The following is a 23,532-nucleotide window of genomic DNA, read 5'->3' on the forward strand; positions in this document are numbered from 1 at the left end:
ATATTAGATTGGGTTAATACTAAGTACAAAAGCAAAGAGAAAAAGCCTGGGAGCATTGGGGGGTGCAATTTAACAATGTGCTATTTTAATACTACTTGAAGCTATCAAAGAAATTGGTACATCGAGGGCAAAATTGTCAGGTTTTTGTAAAACAGTTCAACCTTGAGCTCTGTTTGGCTGCATGAGGTTTTCTCACTCTTTAATCGGAGCTGGCAGCTCGAGAGGGCGATGTGCTCGCCGTCTCTGTACTTGAGGCTCTCTGCTGATTGCTCTGAGCCGAGAATACTAGCGGAGCTCCAGCCAATTTCCAGACTGGAGAGAATCCTGGAAAAGGGGAACTTAAAAAACATTACTGCCCACGGAGTCCTCTCAGTTGGTAAAGAATAGCAGTGCCTCCTTAGGATGGCCAAAACTCTAGCCTGGCCACTAAGTGTCATTGTGGTCACAGAGCTCAGGCCTAGGCCAGGAAAAGAAGAGACGTGGGGTAAAATGCAGGCCGTGAGCAAAGAGCTTCATCACACTTGATAGGTCACTCCTAGAGAATTCCACGATTAAGGAACTTGGGAGAGCAGAGCAGCCTATGTGTAAGGACTTCAGAGAGACATCTTGATAGGGTTTTAAAATTACTTAGGAGCTTAATAAAAATTGACATGTATACGGACACCATCTCACGGTTGAAAGGGCAGCTGAACGAGTCAAAAGCCTGTAAACAAATGAAAATAAATGGCTTGCAATTCATCCTGGGAGGAGCTCTCAGGGCTGGCCTCCGATGCTCTGATTTAGCCCGAGAGCTTGATGACTAAGCTATTACACTGGGATAAACAGATTGGAAATGAAATGTGCAAATGGACTAACTTGGCAGGAGTCTTTGGAAAGGTAGGGAACCTTATACCACGGAGTTGTTTATATTCAGATTCACAAAAGCTCTGCTTCTGATCATCTGCTTTTCAGAATACAAAGTGGTGTCGCGTCGACCGGAAAGCCAGGAAGAAGCCACACTCCTGATTGTTTCAATAAGAGTGGGTGGTATGGGGGGGGGGGGGGACGGGGGGATGACTGATGATTAAAAATGAAACCATCTACAAACACTTAAAAGATATAAACACCAAATAGAGTGTAAAATTACTTACTCCGATACCCTAGGGCAAAGTAATAGGAGAGAATTAAAAAATCATCACAGCCAAATTCTTTCTTTTAAAAATAATGTATTCACTTGGTCATTTAGACTAAGAAATGATTCTGTTATAGTTCATATTCTTATTTCAAGACCCGGCTCAAATGTCACCTTGGTTTTTGGGCTTTCTTTTACTCCTCTCTCATACCATCAAGGCAGAATTAATTACTCCTGAATTATCTTTCCATAGCATTTAAGAAATATGTCTATTATAACACTAACCACACTGTATTTTAGCTACGTTTTTATCGCTATAAGTAGGATAGGAGCTCTTAAGAACTGGGGTTATGTCTTACTATATTTTGTACCTCCAGTGCCTAGAATATTGCCTGGTATATTAAATGTTTCATGAATTGAATGGCACCCTTACACATTCACTTGGGATTTAATTACTAAAGCCACACTGTTAAAAAGAAAGTGAGAAAGTATCTTATGTACTGATATGAAAAGACTGGTAATGTATTCATTTCCAGTAAAAAAGGCAAGGTGCCAAGCCATGTGTATTACTTGCTACTTTATGTGAAGAATGGGAGGAAAAATAGGATATATTCATATTTGCTATTATTTTCACAAGTAAAAATGGAAAGGATACTTAAAAACAATTACTGATTACCTGGGGTGGGATGGGGAGAAGAGATAGTCTGATGGGGACAGTGATAAAAGTAAAATTTTCACTGTATACATTTTTATATTGCTTTCACTTTTTAAACATTCATTCATTATATACCATCTATTCAATTTTTTTTTTTTTTAATTTTAAACTAATCACATGGGGATTTAAGGCAACAGTGACAATGATAACAAAAAGCCTGCATAGGACTCTATGTTTCATTAGTGTAAGCAGAAACGTGATGTTATATACTGGTTTGTTTCTCTGTTTGTTTGTTTCAACAAATGAACTCAATTCCAGTTATCAACCAAGTTGCTGAAGAAATTAAAGTGAATTTTTATTTTCTCATGCAAGTCATGGTAATCAAAATTCTTTCGAAAAGCTCACTGGATAAAGGTGACTGCTTCACTCTTTCTCCGCTAATTGCACCACTAAGGGTAGCATGCCTTAAGGATCCTCCATCTGTCACATTGAACCCAAGACAATTCCTTAACATATTGTTAGAAAATCAATATTTTAAATAATGAGATCTGGCCTGTCCTTGAAGTAGCGCTGGGTACTAAAATAGATTTATGTGAAGGTTTCATTTGTCTAAACTAATTAGTGATTGTTTCCCTGACTGATTACTTTCAAGCCAAAAGTATCATATTAAAAAATTACATATGCATCTTGAGTGGCACATGTGAAGGTATAATTTTCAAGAATTTATAAAACCATTCATACAAATATAAAATAACTATGTGTTAGTTATTCAACTCAGTAATGAGAGAACCAGCTGGACAGTAAAGACGGCTCAAAGAAGATAAAGGAACAGGGGTTAGATAAGCGTGGGAGAAAACAAAATGTTTGGATAAGATGGGTTTAGATACAAAAGTGGTTAATATATCCTACAGAGCAATAAAACCATAACCTTTGGGGTTATCATTTCTACCAGGAAGAAATTATCTGCATCTTTACTAGATCAAAACCTACCAATGAACATGCCACTTTATAAAAAATGCACTTGTAATCAATAGTTAGATATAATCAAACACAGGTATATTCCCCAGAGTAATCAAATCATCTTTGGACAGACCTGCTGAACAACACTCTGATATGACATTGAAGGAGCCCACCACCCTCTCTCTGCCTCAGTTCCCAGTTAGGCAATGTTTCTTAACACATGTTCATGAAAGTACAAGTCAGTGAAAGAGCATCTGAGCTAAGGCTATCTTGACCGCGAGGCCTGAAGTGGAGCGGCAGTGCACAGACAGGGCACTGTGGTGTGTTGCATATTTTAGGATGCAGGCCCCTTCTAACAGAGGACTCTTCCCTCTACATGATGAGCTAAAAGAAAAAAGAATTAGTAATGAATGTATTTTGTAACTAATATGATGATGCTGAGGATGAGGAGAGGTTGATACCACTAACAAAGATGATAATAAATTTGACTCTATTCAGTAGAAAAATACATTAGTAATCTGACATTTATTGAGATGGAAACATCCTAATTCAGAAAAGTACCAAGAATGGTACAAAACATTGTATGCTTATGCTAATTGAGGATGCAAGCTTTAATGCATGAAAATATCTCAACAAACCAATTTTGTCTTTGTCAATTGAAAAGCTGAACAGAAAATCTTTTAGCTTGTAAGTAAATCGTGAAGTTGATCGCCAGAAGACATATTTTTCATGCATTCAACCCAGTCCATCAATTCTTTAAATGTAAGCAAAGTAGATGTGTAGTAAATGGCAAAGACTCAGCCAGAGATCTTCAGGAAAAATAAAGGACCACAGAGATGCCAGAAACACCGAGTTCACGTTGACAAAAAGATAATCTTTCATAGAGCAATGCAATCTATATTTTTCCAAAAAACAAATACCAGACATAATCTCAATGATCACCAAATAAAACTGTTTGGCTAATTTTTCTAATAATCAATCAGTGTAGGAAAATTTCTACAAATGCATTACATGGGCAATTCGTAATTAAGCTTTCACCCTGGAAACCCATGGGCTAAATCCAGAATAAGAACAACACTGCTTATCTTTGTCCAAGACACTACTAATATGTTCACATCTTTTTTTTTTTTCTTTATAGAATATATAAAGGAATTTTAAGCTAAAAAGTTTATAATTGACATAAACTTTTTTATACTTCCTCACAGGAATATCAGAGATGCTCTGCTTAAATGGGAAATTTGTCCTTAAAAAAAGAGAAGAAAAGCAGCTGGTTATCCCAATATTTCTCTTATAATGGCCAGATGTGGTGGAAAGGGGAAAAAACTGTTAAGAGACTCATGCAATTTGAATTATTTGAAAGCCCTGCAGCTACTATAGAAAAGAAACCTGGCCCAAATAGAAGTGTCTCCAACATTACTTACTGTTGTCTTACTTCTCCATTAAAAGCTGGTGTACTATTTGGGGGCAATAAGAAAAAACCACTTAACATCTTCAAAGTACCTCCTCAACCCTTCTTTTCCTCTGTGCCCGGGGGAGACTTTTCTCAATTGGTCTCAGTAAAGCCCGAGGAGGAGACACTTCACTTTCCCATGAAGATAAGGCTATTAATTAACTAGATTTGCCAAATAAGGCTGGGCAAGTAAAGTATTAAGTAACAGTGAAGGCAAATGCTGCAAATCCTAAGTGGGACGGCAACCTCAGTGTAAGAGCGGCCTTTCACCCTCCATGCTTTAGCTTCTCTGCAGGTGAGGCTCCTGTTTTAACATCTGATTGTTAGCAATCAAAACCTACACTTCCCGGCTTCTTATGGTATGTGGTAGAAAACTACTTGTTTATTTATTCATTTGTTCTTTAAAAAACTCTCAGTCTCTGGTCTTGATTTACAAACAAACAGACACAAATAAGTCAAAAAAAAAACCTGTCTTAAGAGAGACTACAAAGAACCTAGGAATGCTACTTAATAACTCTGGGAAAGAAGGATTTCCCCTCTGGCACTGGAAATAGAAAAGGGAAAGTCTCCAAGAGAACTTTCTGTTCACATAAGTAGATGGGGCTGAAAGTGGCCTCTGGCAGATCCCCATTCTCAGTGAGGCAGCCAGGAGCTCAAAAGCTCTGAAGCAAGAGCACAAAAGGGGCCGAAAAGGCAAGTCTTAGTGGGGAATGGGGAGCAGACTGTAGAAGTTCATCAGAAAGGAAAGTAGGAGACATAGCAAAGCGCCCACCTATACTGCAAGATGCTTGCATGCAAATGAGTACATTCAAACTCAAATGCAAGCCACTTGTAGAGGAAAGTCGTTTTCCTGGTCATGCAAATAAAGGTCCCAAATTTAGATTGTGACCTTGATGGCTAGAAACTGAAAGTGTCCTAGATCATTAGAAGTTCAAAATCACGTTATATGTCATGGGAATGAAAAGATTCCCAAATACATGAGGGATTTGCTGTATTCTTTGAACTCCCGGGTAGAGTAATGTTATCACCGTTATCTTAGTCTTCGCCTATGGAATTTCATTACCTTATCCGGCTTAATGGTCCGGTAAACACAGCGTTCAGTTAGAGGCAATGCGGTTTGGTTGTCAAGTTAAAGAAATAAAGATGGGTCAGATTCTTGCTCTGACTCTGCCTTTCAAAGTGACCTCAGGAAACCAAATCTTAAGCACTTAACCTCTTTTCCAAATACTAATTGTCTCCTGTTTCCATAAACGGTCCACATTTTAAACAAGTATTTTGAATCTTCAAATTGAAAGGTTTTAAGCAAAGAGAAAAGGCACTAAAATTGTTTTCAGAGCCACTGGAGTGAAAAGCTATGACAAATGCAAGGGGGAAGATTCTAGAACAAAGTCAGATTAAGGTCTGTTGCCTTACTGAATCTATAATCTTGGAAAAACTGAGATTTCATGGTTGTTTTTTTTAATGAAAAGAGTAGTCTTGGATACCCTGGTGTGAATTCTATTCACACTCGTTTTAAGAAGGAGGCAAAAGATTTATTCCAGCATATTGGCTTTTCATATTTAAGTCTTCTTAAATCTGAAAGGAGCCTTTGAGAGCAGTGCTATTGTGTACCAGGAGGCTGGGATGTGCCTGCTGTGAGGAATGACATGGGTGTGGGCCTAATTTGTGAATGAAAAAAAAGATATGTAATTAAATATATTAAAAAATCAATTGAGTTTTTGGACAGAAGAGAAATATTTATTTTTTTATTGATTGTAGTTGTAAATTAAATAATTCCACCAAAGTTTTAACTAAATAGAAAGACTGACAAAGAAGAGGAAGGGGGGTGAGGAGAGAAGGAAACAGGATGAAAAGTGAAAAGCTTATTTTCAAAACAGGTTGCATGATTGAACTCCACTTCTCTTTCCGAGTCTGACTTTCAGTGACATTGACAAGCCGAGGGTGAAAGCACGTAGTTTAGACATTGTTAGTGAAGCCTATCAGTGCTGTCCTTCCTAAATCAACCGTGGTTGCCTGGGGAGGGCTTGGCATCCAGTTATATCCAAAATGCCCACATATTTGGTGCATGCAAAGGGGGAAAGGAAACTACAATTTATAGAGCACGTAACAGGGTGAGGTCCTTCAAGCAGGTGACAGCATCTACCCTCATACAAATATTGTGAGGCAGTGATTGTTGTCCCTGTTCTAAAGAAGAGGGTGCAGAGGCTCAGCGGTGGCGATTTTCCAAGGTCTCATGGCCAAGTAGAGGCAGAGCCACAATTCAAACTCAATTCTGTTTGACACTAGAGCTTCCTCTCTTTGGCTGACCACCGGCTGCCTCCATTGGCCAGACTGGCTTCCAGCAGAGGATGGTCAGTCTTCTTCCAATGTCTGCATAACAACAAAAAATACTTATAAAGTATACAAGTTTTCATGTGAAGAAGGAACACTAAGGGTCCTTGGTTCTTGACAGTCTCCTGTACTGATAGAAATGCCTACCTACCAGGGCACTCGCTTCTCATTCTGACACATAGGAAGTTGTCCTTACACTGAGGGAAATTTTCAAGTCACACAGAACTAGTCCTGTGACCCATATAGCCTTACATAGCTTAGTGTTCTCCGCACAAAGTCTGTCCTACAAACACTCCTTACTGCTCCCTGTCAAACTGCCAATCAAATGGCTTCATAAAAGCCATCAGAATGGCCTTTTCTGTCCTGCCCATTTTACTGCTTGTCTTTTTAATTCCAAATAAACTGGATCACTTACAGTTCACCCTTTAGTATAACTCAAAATCAAATGAAAAACCAATGTAGATCATCAGGAATGGTCCAATGTAAAAGATCAAAGAGAATCTGGACGAAATGTGAATATTTCTATAAAACAATAAGAAAAAATATTGATTCCACCCTAATGTACAGGACACATGGAGGAAAAAGAGAGAGAAAGAAAGCATTTACCTACCTCCTTCCCCCACTAAAAAAAGCTGTGGCCTCTTTTATTACAAAGCCAGAATGATGGCTGCTTCATAGGGGAACTGATTTCAGTCTCTCTCACTTAGCATCTATCTCCACCCATTTGCAGCACCGGCACTTGAAGTATCAGCATCACTGTGGAGTGGACCGGAACCTCACACTGCCCCCACCACAGACCTGCTGACTCAGAATCTGCACATTAAGAAGGCCTCTCCCACAGGTGATTCATGTGCACGTTCATATTCATGCATGGGTCTGTTGAACTTGTCACAGCATAGAAATACTCCCTTTTTTGGAAATTATACCAGATATAGTTTCACTAAAAATAACAATAATGTAATAGAAATAATAATAGAATAATAATATAAATAATAATTTCACTAGGACAAAACTTCCATTGAAGTTATATCTAGATACAAAGGCTATTATTCAAAAAATAGAATGGGGATGACTTTTAATTTATTATATTCAAAATAACTGTATGATTGAATTAATTTTTTTCCTAACCAGTTTGGTTGACATTGATATAACCAAAGGTTGAGTGAATGCATTTCTTCGTGTGTAAATAGGGATACTATTGCCTACTCCACAGGGCAGTAGTGAGAATTAAATAAGATAATGTGTGAACACTGCCTAGCATATGGCAGGCAGTCAAAAGTAGTAGGCACTATTAGTAACCATCATTACCATTTTGTACCAGAGCCCAGCAGATTAACTGGCCAATTTAACTGGCTTCCCAATCAACTTTATTTTCCTCTCTGCCCTTTTAGAGATGTGTAGATCTATGACCACAACAAAACTTGGTTTTATATTCCTTAAATATCTAGATATGTAAATAATGAGTCTACATTTAAAAATTGTCCCAATATGCCAGACATAAAATGTTCTCCTGTGACTCAAAAGTAAACAAACACTATTCACCGGCATGATTATAATTAGAATAGGAAATGCTTCGGTTAGACTTCTTATGACACAGATTATTATCAGGTTACCATTCCCTTAGCATTCTCTCTCTCATGTGACAAACCCAGCACAATCTATATCTGTCAACACAGTTGCCATTTCTAATCCTAACCTCAGAACTGTGAGCCGTATAATTATTACTATGCCATATTAGCATTTGTGGGTTCCCTTGATACTAATGAGATGCAAAAGGTGACATGTGTATGGATTGTGTCAAGTTGTCACACTGCACAAAAACATGGTCCCAATCCCACAGGCTGTAATATCCATCTAATAATACACTCATGTCACAGAAGTACATAAATAGCATTCTGCTGCCCATTTAGACTTCCTCTGCAGTAGGATGAGCTCAGGGGGATGTATGTGAATGAGTGATCACATGTCATGTGAGATGATTAAAAATGAGTGGGTCCCTTTTAGAGATCAGTGGTTGTTAAATTATTTCATTCACTTGCTATTCATGATGAATAATAAATCACTCTCAGTGTCTGCTGTTCCATTCATTTATTACTTGAGGATGTTTAGAAGCTAATTACTCTGAGATAGCCTCCCCAGCAAGAAGGAGTGAGGGGATGAGGACTTCCAGTTCTGACTGCATTTTTTTTTAAGCTGAGCCTGACATTGAGCCAGATTTTTTTCAGAGTTGCCTGTAGTTATATCCATTTCCCAGTTTTCTTTCAGACTTCTGTGCAGAATGTCCTAGTGTTTGAAAGGCTGTTGGAGAGTCTTTAAAGATCAAAAAGTCCATTAGTCTAAACTAGTACTTCCTACAACTGTAAAATTTCAGCCTCTATTTGTAGGTGTCTGAAAAACTCATTTCCTTTTCAGGCATCTGTTAAATTTTTTTTTGCAGAACGTACAACAAACACACTCAGCATCTTTCCTCTAAGAATGCAATTAGTCAATTCTTCAGCCAGTGTCTAGTGAATGCCTACAACATGCTCAACACTGATAAGAGATTGTGGGAAAGAAGAACATAAGCCATGTTCTTAGCTCTAAAGGAGCTTAAAAATAAAATCAGGGAAATAATTAAAATGATAAAAGATTCAATAAGTATCTATTGTGCATAAACCGTGGGCCATGAATTGTTAAGCATTTTTGCAAACATTATGTCATCTAACTTAATCATATCAATACTTTGGGATAAGTCTTATTACCATTTTGCAGATGAAAATTTGAAGCTCAGAGATGAGACCTGCTTATCTCCAAACAGCTGGTCAGTAAAACTGAAACCCAGACTCTTCTGAACTCCAAGTCCAGTACACTTTCCAAAATCCTGCATGTTCTAAATACAATATTTGAGATAATTAACAGCTAACTTGTGTGGCAAGGGAACTGAGTATTGAGAGTTCAGAGAACAGGGCCCGGAGTTATCCTATGAGTCTTTGTTGATAGAGTGCCTTTGCTGAGTGAAGCTTTCAAGGGTAAGGAAGATGCAAGGGGCAGAGGAGAAAGGGAGCAACAGAACCAAAGCCCAGAGATCAGCATGAGAGAGACAGAGGATGGGCTATTCCAAAATGCACTTGTGTAGACCATATAAATGATGGGGGGGGGGGGGTCTAATTGGTTAGGTCTCCCTAGCAGATGGGACCAGATTTTGAAGGGTCTAGAAAATCAAGCAAGGAATCATCAGATGTCATAAAACAGGAAAGAAAGCTACTGCAGAACATTTCTTGACCAAATTTTAGTCAGGATCCTCTGAGCTGCCTTCTCAACTGGCCTCAAACCTGGTCTGTGGGAACTGCAAACAGTTTTGTCCACCCCACACACTAAGAGACTTAAACACACTCCAGCCCAAGGTCATGTCCCTGGGATGACCCCAGTCCCCTTAAAACGCCTGGCTGAGAAGTCTCAACACTGCCACAAGAATTGATTGTTTGTTTCAGCAAAAGCCTGACCATAGTCCTCTCACCTTCCTTTTCTTAGAGCATTTTCTTTAGAAAACTTACAATTATAAATCCTCTCTCTGTCCCTTTGAGATGTATCTTCTACAACCCAGGAATATCTTTCTCAAGGAGACATCCCTTTGAAATGTAGTGATGAAGAAAGTTGGGGTCCCTGTTGCCCAGTCTCTGGAAGGGTAGGCGCCTAACGCCTAACCAGCAGAGACGGCCCAGTCACACTGATCAACACCCCTCCCTTCTCACTGTCTTTCAGTATTTTCCCTTCAGCACATTCCAGTGCTTAAAAAGCCTCCCACCTTTTGTTTCTTGGAGTCGAGCTCAGTTTATACTGGAGCCTCTCTGCCTTACTGCAGTAACCTGAAGAAAAAGTATTGTCATTGCTAACTCATGTCCAGCCCTACTTCTTTCTCCTTGACAGTATTGGGCAGGAGAATGATGATGAAAGCAATGTTCATCTTAGCAGCAAGACTCAGAATGAGTCACTTTACCCCTTAAAATCCTTCAGTGAATCCTCCAAAGCCCAAAGAACTGAGCGTGGCACACAAGGTCCTTCAGGCCCTGGATCATGCCTGCCAGTCCAGTCTCATCTTTCACCACTCTCCAACCAATACCCAGTGCTATCCCCAGGAAACTTGCCCTTCCTGATATAGACCATACTTGTTCCTTACCTCCATCATTTTTCAAAGGCTATTATTCCCGTTACCTAGAATAGTAAGAAAACCAGTCAGCATGTATTGAGCATTTGAGGTGTGGTAGGCTCTGTCCTAAGAAATGTACATTCATTAACACATTAATGCTCAGAATTTTACAAGGAACATGGTCCCCTTTTTCACATGAGGCAAGTAAGGTTCAGTGAGTTTAGGTAATTTTCCTAAGGTCATTAGGAGAATGGCGAAGCAGAATTTAAGCCAGGGACTCTGGATTTCCCTCCTGACTCAGCTGTTACTCAAGACCAAATACTTCCTCTCCTCTCAGGCTGTTTTTCCCCTGCCTTGTTCCCATAGCAAAATTCTAGGCACACTATAAAATTTAGCTCAAGACTCTCTACCACTTGAAACAGTCCCAATCCCTCCTCTCCTATGTTTGCCATGATTGCAGTCATTGTCATATTCAGAGACACTGCTTTTCTTCCATTTGTGTCTTTCCTACCTTGAAGGTAGAATGTCTGGTTCATTTTCATATCAAGCCTAGTTTGAGACACAAAACACATGCTCAGTTAAAGCCTGTTATATGAATGCTTGAAAGTGAAGAGAGACAAGGATAATCCAAGTATTTGGAAAAGTTGTGGTAGTAAAGGCCTCGGGTAGTATTGGCAGTGAAAGAGAAGTGAGCATTTTGCAGAAAAATCTACAGACTTGTGGATTTGTTGCATGAGATTATACAGAAGAAGGAGTTTCAAAAAATGACCTATTCAACACACATTTATTGAATCTCTTCTATGGGCCTAGCACTGTGGTGAGCACTTGAATGACACTGAAGCTTCCAGCGTGGTTACTAGAACAGGAAGCCCGTTGACAGAACCAGGGAAATCCTTCGGGAGCAGTGATTTGGTTGGGGATATGTTTAGAGAAAATAATTGGATGTTCAAATTAAGGATTTATAAAATCTTTCAGATGAACACATCTGCATTTTCCCATTCTGATTTGATTTTTAGTTTATTTTTTCCAACAAGAAGGAAGATACATATTTGTCAATTATAGGAAAAGAGCTCAGTTTAACCATGTAGATTTGCTGTAGGTAGCAATGTAGGAGGATGGTTTTGAATGAGCGATGGCTTGGTGGCTGCGTAATCAAGATTACAGTGTTATTAGTGTTCCAAGGTTCTTGTCATAAAACCTGTATTGTTTGCTATTTTGCATAAATTCACATGCCAAATTAATGGAGATTTAACCCACATATGTGGGAGGAGGGGAAAATTAATAGAGTCTGTATAATTATATTCAAACCCAAATTAAGAGGCTGCTATGCATATCACATGCAGAATAGTTTAGTAAATCCATCAACTTAATCAAGCCCCAGGTGAAGGATGACAAGCCTTGTGCTGGTAAATATTACACTGGCTCCCTGGGAGAAACACAGTTAGGATTTGCAGGGTTTGCCAATTGTTGCGGCGAAAATGATCCCACCATGGACAATTTTAGAAGCCAGTGTACACGGGTTCCAGCATGCCACAGTCTTTATCTGAAGACTAAAATTTCTCATATCTCACTTATTGAGCTTCCAAACTTCAGAGCTTCTTCTAAGAGATGGACTTATAACTGGTGAGAGGAACATAAGCACCATGAGAGTGGCATTGCTAAACAGTGAGTCACATGTCTCAAGTGTCTGGAAACTGTGATCTCTTTGGGGAAAAACCAAAGCCCAAAAGTCCAGAAAAGCAATTATGTTCCCATGTGGGATGGTGCATGAATGGTAATTCTACTCTCAGAACAATCCCCTTTGGCCCATGACTCCTGTGTCATCCTAGATATGGGCCAGGTGTGGAGTAGATTCACAGGTCACTATGGTGAAAGAAAGCACTTACCTGACAGCCCTGTAATTATCCGCCTACATGTTTGCCTCTCCTTCTAGATTCTGAGCCCCCAAGAGCATCAACCTTGTCTTAACCAGCACTGCATCTCTGGTGAGTTCTGGATCAATGTAAACATTGAATGAGGAAATGAGTGAACTTGCAGGGAAAACATTACTTTCAGGACACCTGCTCTGCTTACTTAACAGGTACATTGTTAGGCTAACTTAGTGACAGATGGAAAGCATTTTGAAAAATGAAAAGATTAAACAAAGGATGGGTATTATTATTTTATTATTATTATCATTATTATATCTCAAAAGAATGGGCTATAAACTAATTAGGGCAGTATGGGCTTTTCCAGTCAAGAATATTGACAATAATGTCTAGTAGATATAGAAATGCCTCCTGGTCATGTGGTAAATCCCTTGAAGTATTACTTTCTAAATTATTGTCAAAACATGATAAATTACCACCTTCAGAAGCTCATGTGTGTAAAGTACCTCAGCCCCTGGGAAAATAAAAACTTTGTGATGGTGTTTCCAAGATCCATATTCTGACAGCAACTCTACCAGAGTGGGCTGCCTGTTAAATTCTTCTGCTTATTTTTCAGCTGTTCCTTTTAAGCTCCTACTGAACATAGAGTTAAGTTCTACTGCATCTGTTCTATCAAACAGTAGAATGTCTGGCTTATTGACCATAATTTGCTGGTCTGGCAAGTGTTACCTCAAAAATTTGCAAGAGTGGGTATCAAGCAGGTAAGAATCACCTGGGAAATATTTCCACACTATACATATTACCCAGAAATCCTAATAGGCCCACAACGTGATGTGCCCCTTCCCTCTTCACAGGCTGAAAATCACTGTGTTATATCCCATAGATAGGATGGGACAGGAAAACCAAAAGATTGAGGAGCATTGATCTGAAATAGTTTGAGGTAAGTGTTTATAGAATGGAGTCATATGTAAAGTAGAATATTAAAGCTGAAGGGGATCTTTAAGAAGATGTAAAATCTTCTTACCAGTGAGTAACTGAGGCCCAGAGAGGCCAGCCACTCATTTCCAGGTCCAGTGCCAGCCAGTGGGAAGCAGGGCTGACACTCACCAGGTCAGTGTTTTTACATATGTTATACCCTCTCTCCTCACTAATGGTTTTACCAAAATGAACATGGCAGTGCTAGCTACCAGAGTCTAATAGTCAGAAGCCTATTTTATCTGTTGGTACCATTTTAGTTGGTGCTCAGTCTGTTTATAAATTTGTTAGATTAATAATTATTTTATGATTTGGGATTACATTTATTTTCTTTCTCTAGGTACTCATCTCCTTGACTCAACTTCCTATTTCCACAGAAATGTTTGTGCCACATGTTTTATAGACTCCCAACCTTCTTTCACTATTCAGTGTTAGCATATTTAATGTACCAAGAACAGTGTTACTTGTTGAAGATACAGTAGCACACAAGACAATGTCCCCATCCTCACAGAATTTACAATCTAGCAAAACTGTCAAATAACAAGATAATTACAACACAGAGTGATAAGTGCCATGATGGGAGAACTATAGATTCCTGTGGTAACTCAGAGAAGGCATGCTGTATTCATTACCTATGCTGTATAACAAATTATCCCAAAATTTAGTGGCTCAAAATACCAAACACTTCTTACCTCATAAAGTATGTAAATCAGGAATTCAGGTATGGCTTCACTGGGTACCTCTAACTCAAGATCTCAAATAAGGTCACAGCTAAGCTGTCAGCTAGGGCTATGGTCTAATCTGAAGACTCAGCTGAGGATGGCATGTCTTCTGTTTCCAAACTTATGTGACTTTTTACAGGACTCAAAATATTATTTCCAAGTTCATTGACATGGTTGCTGGCAGGCCAGTTTCTCACCATGTGGGCTTCTCTATAGATGTTTGAGGCCACTCTGGCAATTGATTGTCAGAGAGAAAGAGTCGGAGAGTGAGAAAGGATGCTGCAGACAAAGGGCACAGTCTCTTTGTAACTAAATTTTGGAAGTGACATCAGAAGTAGAACATGCACATCATTTTTCTGTATCCCATTTGTTAAAAGTGAGTCACAGGTACAGCTCATATCAAAGGAAAAAAATTGCACAAGGGCATGAATGTCAAGAAGTAGGGATCATTGTGGCCAACTCAGAGACTCCCTACCATGGGCACCCTAAATAGGCAGGGATTAGGAGTACATGTCAGAGGAATTCCTCATTCCTGCCTTCTGAGGAAGTGGCATCAGAATGAAGTTGAAAGAATGAAAGCTGAGCAGAAGTGGCCAAGCTGGAAGGGTGTGTGTGTGCATGTGTGTGTGTGTGTGTGTGTGTGTGTGTATTAATACTCAAGTTGGTGGGGGAGCTGTTCTGGGTAAAGAGTAATCTATGCAAATGAGTGATGGAAGAGAAAGCAGGTTGAATATTCTTAGTGCATAGAAGTATAATAAGAGGTGGAGAGTGGTAAAGATGAGAGAGGCAAGCCAAAGAATGGGTCATGGCCTCACCCACTTGCTTCTCTTTGTTCCCTTGTAATGGTTTCCATTGTTTTATTATTGGATAATGACAGATTTTTGAAAGATGTATCAGCCAAAATATCTTTGACTGTAAGTAAAACACTCCCCAACTCAAACTGACTTAACCAATAAGAAAATTCATTAGCTTGCATAGGACCAGAAGATTTCTACGGTTGTCCACTCTGTCATCCTCAGTATTTAGGCTCTATTCCCATGGTGTCACATCACATGCAGGAATATGCCATGAAAGAAGAGAAACATTCTTCTCTTCCTGCATTTCCTACTTGGGCTGGAGAAAACCTTTCCCAGAAGTCCCCTAGCTCTTCTTCCCTCATTTCTCCGTGGCCAGAATTAGGTCACAACCTGATTACTGAGTGAGTCATTGGTAAAGGGAAAGTAATTACTTTGATTGGCTTAGACTAATCAACTGGGATGGCATCGGCCACGAGCTTCCACTAAGGACAGTTCCATACTTAGACTAGATTAGTTGAGTCCCTTAAAAAATTCTTTCACTGGTCTGTGCTTTAGCTGTCACACCCCGGACTCTAATCAAGGGGCAATTCAAGGATCAGCCACATAAAATGTACTCCTACATTGACTGTAAAACTGTTTTTGAAGGCATTGTTTTCTTATGTCACTTGAGGTCTTTTCTGGAAACCCTTGCTTAAACTCCTTCTGAATTAAAGTTGAAAAAAAAACACCCAAAAAACCTTGAGGATAGTATGCATCTTCCTCACCGAGGACAAGAAATATGGTACTGAACATGCTCCTTTCTACAGTGGCTGTCAGGAAACTCCAAGCCAGAGTTGGAAGTAAATCACAGACTTCTATAAACAATTGTAAATTACTGGGAAATTTACTTCCTGCCTGGCCTCCTAGATTTAATTTTCGGTTTCTGTAGCTCGGTAACTCAGGTACCAGCTGCTGCCTCCAAGCTGAGAGCTTGCTCAGCATCCTACTTTTCACCCTCTGCCACCCATGCTCATTTCCATCACTAGTTGCCCCCCAGACCCCCGCAATATGCAGCATTTAGGGAATTGTATTGCTCCAGATGACTAGAGGATGGTGGAGTGAGAGGGAAAGCCCAAGCCAGACAATGCACATCCCTTAGGAATTTAAATAACCTGTGTCATCTGCTCCTTCCCTGTCCCCTCACATTCCTCACATCTCTTCAGGAGCAATACAAATTTCCCCCCTTGGCCTGGGCAAGGCAGTTCAAGGGTCATCTTTGGATATTGATATGGGCCTTTGGATTCCTCTTTCAACTCTGGGAACGTCAGTCATGTCTTCCAAACACAGTTCTCCCCCAAGGGAAAGCCTGGCAGATAAAAGGGCTCCATCTTATCATGCATGTTTATTCTATTAACCTACTGTGTGTGTCTCTCTTTTAAAGCCACCCCGAATCCTCTTTTGGAAAGGGCAAATTATAAATAAGTTTAGTAAGCCTTCCTTAAAAATGTTTTAAAGGACATTATTGGCTACAAAAAAATAAAATGTTCAAAATTGCAAATGTGTGTAGCTAACACACACGTCTGCAGACTCAGTGGCTGTCCGGTGACTGGCTGTCACATGTGGATCTCATTTTCCTGCCCTTTTCCTAATATTGACGCCCAAGATAAGAAATCAATTGAATAAAATACTAGACATTTCGGAATCCAAAAGCCACTTCTCAGGTATTTAGAGGTCATAATTGTAACAAATACTTTTATGTAACGAGTATATTGTAATCTATTTGAAACGACCTCGTTCTTTCCTCTGCTACCAGCCAGCAACACAGCCCAGAAAGGATCCTTGACGTGATATTGAATAGCTATGTCATCCCACCATGGACAAAGAGAGGTTTCTAAAGATGCTGAGAAGGATATCTAACCCAAAACAATATTCCTGAATTATTCATTTTGCCACAACGCAGTGGGAAACCGATCCCCCAGGTCTCCTTTCCACTGCTCCAACCCCCTTCTTTGTTCCCTAGGAGAGCTCCGCTCAGTCCTCGCTAGTCACAGACCTTCACTGGAGCCCAGCACGAGTAGGCAAAGCCATTAATAATTTATTTTTTTCCACTTTGGCTGGTGATGATGTTACTGTATCAGCACAAAAATGATCCAGGTGAATAATACGAACAATATGAGTGCTACCTTAGATGTCCCGAGCACGTTTCCTCCCTGGAGCACAGCTCTCCGGCCTATTGGCCCAGTTGTCCTTTCAAAAGAGGCAGATGCTGCTAAGTTAGTAGAGGAGCATAAATGTTTAAGCCACTGCCATCAGCAGAAAAAGCAGGAAGGTCTACATAAGAAAATGCATAGGGTCAAACTTAAAAACTGTCATACTTTCTCCCTCTTTTGAAAATCCTCAGCGGCACAGTGTAAAAATACAAAATCAATAAATGCAATAAAGTACACTAACATGTGCATGCAGTTCACAGTTTACCAGTGTTCCCTGTGAACTGCCATTTCTAATTGTCAACACTACCCAGGCAAGGAGATTTTTGCCTCCATTTTCTAGGTGAAATTGAAGCTCGCAGAGGTGCATATACTTGCTTGAGATTGTGCAACTAGTAAGTGATGAAGCCAAGGCTCAAATCAAGACCGTCCAACTCTAAATCAGGTTCTTTTGTTGCCACACTTCTGACTAGCAGTTGATAAGAGGAAATTTTATCCACATTTCGAATCAGACCAGAACTCACAAGGCTTCATGTTTTTTTATAGAAGAAGATGGAAAATAATTCATTCAAATCATTAAGGCTTTAAGCTCAACTGGAAACATGAAAACAACTACCACAATGAGGTCTGGTTTTATTGAAAATTATATATATCATAACATCAGACTTAATGGACCCTGAAAACATCTCTGAGTTAATCTGCTAAGGAGTGGTCGGCCTGACTCCTACAAAAAGAAGTGAGGCTGTTTCCAAGGCTGGAAAAAAAGGTAGATCAGGTGTGAGCATGATTTTAGCTAGATAGCAATTTAAGCAGAAACTGACTGCTAAAATGCTAAATATTAATTATGTTAGGAAGGAGCAGGTTCAGCTTGGTTTACTATTTCAGAGGGTTAAAGGGAAAGCAAGTTTAACATTAGGACCATCAGAGCCATAAAGAAAAGGAGTGAGTATCGGTCATCCAGCTGATGGACCTTTCAGGACAGACTTGTAATTAGAGCCGTGCTGGGACCTGGGGCTGGCCACCACTGAGTGCGAAAGGGCGGGCCATGCCTCTACTCAGGCACCAACAAAGATGGTGCTCACAACCATCCCCCGGGTGCCTCCAGAGCCAGGCTTATCCCAGACACTCAGTGCTCATCACCTCGGCTTATCCTCACAACCCTAGAGGAATCACCCCATTCTGCAGCTGAGAAAACTGAGGTTCAGAGAGGTTCTCTTCCCAAGTCCCAAGCCAGTAAGCAGCTGAGCTGGGCAATTTCATGCAGGACTGGGCCTGTTCCTCACCACACTGCTCTGACCAGGTGAGGTAGGGTGGTTCCACTGTGCAATGTAACACGCCGCCCAGAAAGTTCCGGGGTGAGGTGAATGGCAAGGAGGAAGAGAGAGGGCCCGAGAAGCCTCGCTCTCCTCCCTGATTCCTCACACCTCCGTCACAAACCAATGCCCAACTTTGTCCTGACATCCCCGCAGCCCTGAAGAAGGGTGAGAAGAGAGGAGTAACGTGAGGTTTGCCAGGCCCTTGCCCTGGCCCCCACAAGGAGTCATTATTCACGACCAGCCTGGCCGGCAAAACTGTGACTTGATCCAGTGTCACAGCCAGGTGGCTTTGCAGGGGCCACCTTGGCAGTCACCACCAGCCCCCCTGAAATGTGGCCTTGCAGGCTTCTAGCGCATGTGGAATGCATTATGCTTCTAATCATAACACTGCCAAGGCCGTCTTCAAATAAGGAGCTTGTGAGAGAAACTACCCAAATTAGGAAGCCAGCGTGGGCACAGCAGAGCCGGCTCCGTCTCTCCGCACTGCCAGAGTTGTCTCCTCTTGCCCGGTACTCTCATTTCAGCATCCCCTTCACGGACAGAATTTTTTACAAGGAAACCTCTGTTTTGGGAGGACTTATACCAGGTTTATTTATAATTGTCCTATTTCCAAACATCAACCTTGTTATTTTTACTGCTGCTTTTGTTACTGGGAAATATTCACCACCACAACCCCTGCCCCCCTGTCCCCCCCGAAGGCTCTGGTCCTCTTGGACTTGATCTTCTATAAAAATCACCAGGCTCCTGAATCTCAGAATCTGACTTGCTGATTACCAGAGTCACCACCACTTCGACTGGATTTGAAGCTCACTCTTTACTGGTACCCCCTGCTGTAGCCCCAATCTCTGAATTAGGGATGTAGATGATCTGAGTGACCCTCTTAGCCGGGGGTTCCCTTATGCACTTCTAGCTTAAATACTTGGCTAGGGACCTGCCTCAGTGCCTTGCTTTGTGCCTCAAACCCCAAGCCTCATCCAGGTTCCTAATTTATTTCCCAAGGCTAAGACATCTCCTTGAAGAAAAGACATTTAAGTAAATAGTAATGAACACTTTTATTATCCCCTTTACTTCCCACAAAAATCCAATGGGACAGGTACTACTATTTTAAGTTTCCAATTGAGGCACAGAGAGATAACTTGCTTAAGATCACACAGCTAGTCAGTAGCCAGGTTGGAACTACAGCTATTAATGCTGGATAATGCTGGATCTCTCTCTTTCTCTCCCCATCTCTCTCTCCCTCATCTGTTTATATAGTTGTAATTTTTATATTATATAGTATGTAAATCAGATATTATATATGCTATTTTTCCCCTGAATCATTTGGAAGAAGGTTGAATACATTATGCCCCTCTGCCCTTAAATAATTCAATATGTATTTCCTTGGGAGAGGGGTATTCTCTCACATCATCACAGCACAGTTATGTAATTCAATAAATTTAATATTAATATAATATTTTAATCTAATCTACATCTATAGTGCAATTTTTTCAATTAACCCCAAAATGTCTTTTATTGCATTTTTTTCCTCTAATGCAGGATTCAGTCTAGGATCGGGTAGTACATTTAGTTGTCATGCTTCCTTAGTGTCATTTCCACAGTCTGTCTTTTCTTGTATGATATTGACATTTTGAAGAATATAGTTCAGTCTTCCTTTTTTTTCTAGTAGGAAATACCTGATTTCACATTTGTCTGATATTTTCTCAAAATTACATTTAGGTTATGCGTTTCCAGCCAGAATATCCAGAAGTAATATTGTGTTCTCAGGGTACCACATTCTGGGAGTACTCGGTGTTTATTTGCTCGTCATTGGTGATTTCACTTTGTTTACCTAATCAAGGTGTTGTCTGCTTTCTACACCCTACGGTTACAATTATTCTTCTTGGAACTAATAAGCAATCTGTGGGGAGTCAGCTTAAGAATATGAAAATAGCCTGCTCCTCATCAAAATGTCCCTCCTGGGTTTAGCATCCATTGATGATTTTTGCCTGAACCATTCTTAATCCAGATGTTTATAAAATGACCATTTTCTGACTCTTACAGTTCCCTCTACATTTACCCATCAGCTCTTGGTATTCTACAATAAGATCCCTCGCTTTTCCTCCATTTATACATTTATTTATTTATCTACCTGTTATCAGTACAGTTCTACGGGTTTCTATTTTTTCAGTGGTTTATATTCATACTCACCTTATTTATTTTGGTATTCGAGTTGTTCCAACTTGAGCAGTGGGAGCCACTTCAAGCTTTCATTAAGCCTTATGACATACACTTATCGTCTTTAAAAAACATTTCCTTATTTTCTGACATAGACAAGATGTTCCAGGATCCTCTAGAATGCTCTCTGCCTCAGCCTTAGAATCATCCGTTTCTCTGAGGAGCCCTTGTTCTTTTAGTAGAAAATGCTTTTGGGGACCAAGATCCAAGCACTGGGTATGCTCATTGCTACTGAGGTGTTTTTTGCTCCTAGTTCCATTCAGCAGACAGACTAGGAAGTATGTGTGTGTATATACACAGATACACACATATATGTTCATATATACAGACACATTTATGTGAGCACATGTGCATGCATATACACATAAATCTTTTGGAAATCATGAGCTCACACTGATGTCTCTAATTTGGAGCACACTCTCCTCATCACTACACAGCCTTTGTCCTGTACTTCCACATGGCCGGAAAAAATGCAAGACATGCTCCAAAGTGACTAGGGAATATTGCCTCTGTTCCATCCATGGTAGCTTTCCATCTCGGGCTTAAAATTTCACCACCACCCCCCACTGTGGGGGCAACACTGTGTATCCTTCAAAAATTCAGTTATGTCTCTGATCCATATCCGAGCTCCTTTTCCTTGAAAGACTGTAGTAGGGGCTTGTGAGGGATGGAGACTTGAGTTTCTCCAAGAATTTAGATTTTATGACTAACAACTGTTTTAAATACTTTCAGGTCATTCACATCAAATACATCAGATCCTAAAACAACAGCTTATCTGTCCGCCATAGGTGACTCCTGTTCTCAAATGCTGGCAAAGGAAAGGAAAGGCAATAGGCAAAGCCTCTTCTGGATGGGGGTACAAGAATGGTGGTGGCAAGAGAAGGATGGGGTTCCCTACATCTCTAGATGTTGGAGTGGGGGAAAGATGCAGTCCCCAGAGAAGGACACAAGGTGGCCCAGTGGCCCTGCTCCCTGGTGCTCTAAATCTCCCTGGGGGGACAAAGTAACTATATTTAAAAGGAGGTAGTCATCGAACATTGGGGCAGTCCGAGCCCATCCACGCAAGCCCACTCAGAGCCTAGAACTAAATGCAATGAACCAGCCCCAGGGGAGCTGATCCTCATGCACTCCACCCAGTACAGCAAAGGTCTTCAGAGGGACCCTGCTGCCTGGTACTCATTGGCTCTGGCTTTCCTTTATAGCAGTTGTGTTGAAGTAGCAGTATATGATGGTATTGGAACCAGATGGGACTGAGTTCTAGTCCTAGGTCCACTGTCATGAATAAGTGGGCGGTTTTGGATGGCAATAACCTCTCTGAGCCTCCAGTCCTTATAAAATGAAGAGGCTGCAAAACTCTTACGTGAACTTGAGGCAACAAATATACAGCCATGGCATGTAGTTAGGTCTTAGATAAATGTAGACTTTCTTAAGAATAATAGAGGGACCATGATACCTATGTCTACAAAGTCTTATGTATGTCCCTAAGCAAAATAGTCAGAGGTGTCTTTCAGAAAAGCCTAGAGCCTCATATCATGAGAGAAATGAGCTGGGCCAAATCCATAAGCATTCTTTTTAAGTTATCTGCCACTGTGGATTGGCTAATAGTTAACAAGACTCTTCCCCATGTGAATCAGGCAGAATTTTACAGCAATTCAATTTTATTGAATTTTTTGCTGCTTTCATAACCGAAACATACCACCTCGTAGGCCGTTATTATCCTGAGAGCACCTGCAATATTGTATTTTCTTTGGAACTTAAATGGCCAGATATTATGTGGCCAAGGGCTAAAACTAAGTTCAAGCAGTCCTTTGCCGAGGTCTTCTCTGACTGGGCTGTGGTCCTATGGGCAGTGTTCTCCCTCAAAGTGCCAGTATTTCTCCAGCTTCCCTGCCTGATTGCAAGTCCACAGACCACCCAGCATGGCTGGCTCCCACTGCTACCTGAGGATGCCTGGCAGGTCAATTGGGCTTTTGTTCTTCTCCCACTCAGTATCTCAAACACCAGAGCTGTGCTGGATAGATGTTGCTGTGACAGATTCACAAGGGGCACACATCTGTCAATGCTACATAGGTAGGGAATGCCCTCAGCCAGCAGCCTCAAAACCTCTCTGCTCTCCAAACACTGTTGGTCTAACCCAGATGCCTTTGTGAGCTATACAGGATGGGTACCTGTGACCAAAGTGTAAGGGCATGGGAGTGGAAGGGACTGTGTGAACAGCAGAGAGCATGCCCTACCTACAGGCCTTGATATTGGGTTATTTTTTAAACACCATATCGGTCAAAGCAAATGAACTGGCTTGTTGTGACCCTGACCTTCCCTGATGCCAAGGCTTACTCTTTGCCGACCTCAGTATGAAGAAGGAGACATGCCAGAGAAGCCAGAGATGGGGTCTGAATCTTGGCTCTGCCACCAATGGGCTCTGAGAATGTTAAAAATCACTTGACTTCTCCAGGCCAGGTTTCCTCTTCAGTAAGACAAGGCCATGAAGCCCCAGGAGAGCACGAAGGTCTCCTACCATTTCCCGAGGCTCAGGTTCCAGACTGGTCCCAACCAACCTCTCCAGGCTCTGTTCCTACCTAGAGGCTGACCTAGGGTTGGGGTACCCAAAGCTTATACAATTTGGGGAACCTTCTTTAAGAATATTAATGCAAAATTATCAATACACAAGCAGATCAACAGTGAATATTTACTTAAAATGGGAAAAGAAAGCACGAAAATATCAACTTTTAAAAGCCAACAAACACCAGAAATATCACAAAACCCAGGAAAAATAACATAAGATTGGTGTTAATTATCTGCTTGACAACTCTTGATAAATGCT

Source organism: Miniopterus natalensis, chromosome 6 (assembly GCF_054644295.1).
Source record: "Miniopterus natalensis isolate mMinNat1 chromosome 6, mMinNat1.hap1, whole genome shotgun sequence".
In the NCBI taxonomy this organism is placed as follows: Eukaryota; Metazoa; Chordata; class Mammalia; order Chiroptera; family Miniopteridae; genus Miniopterus; species Miniopterus natalensis.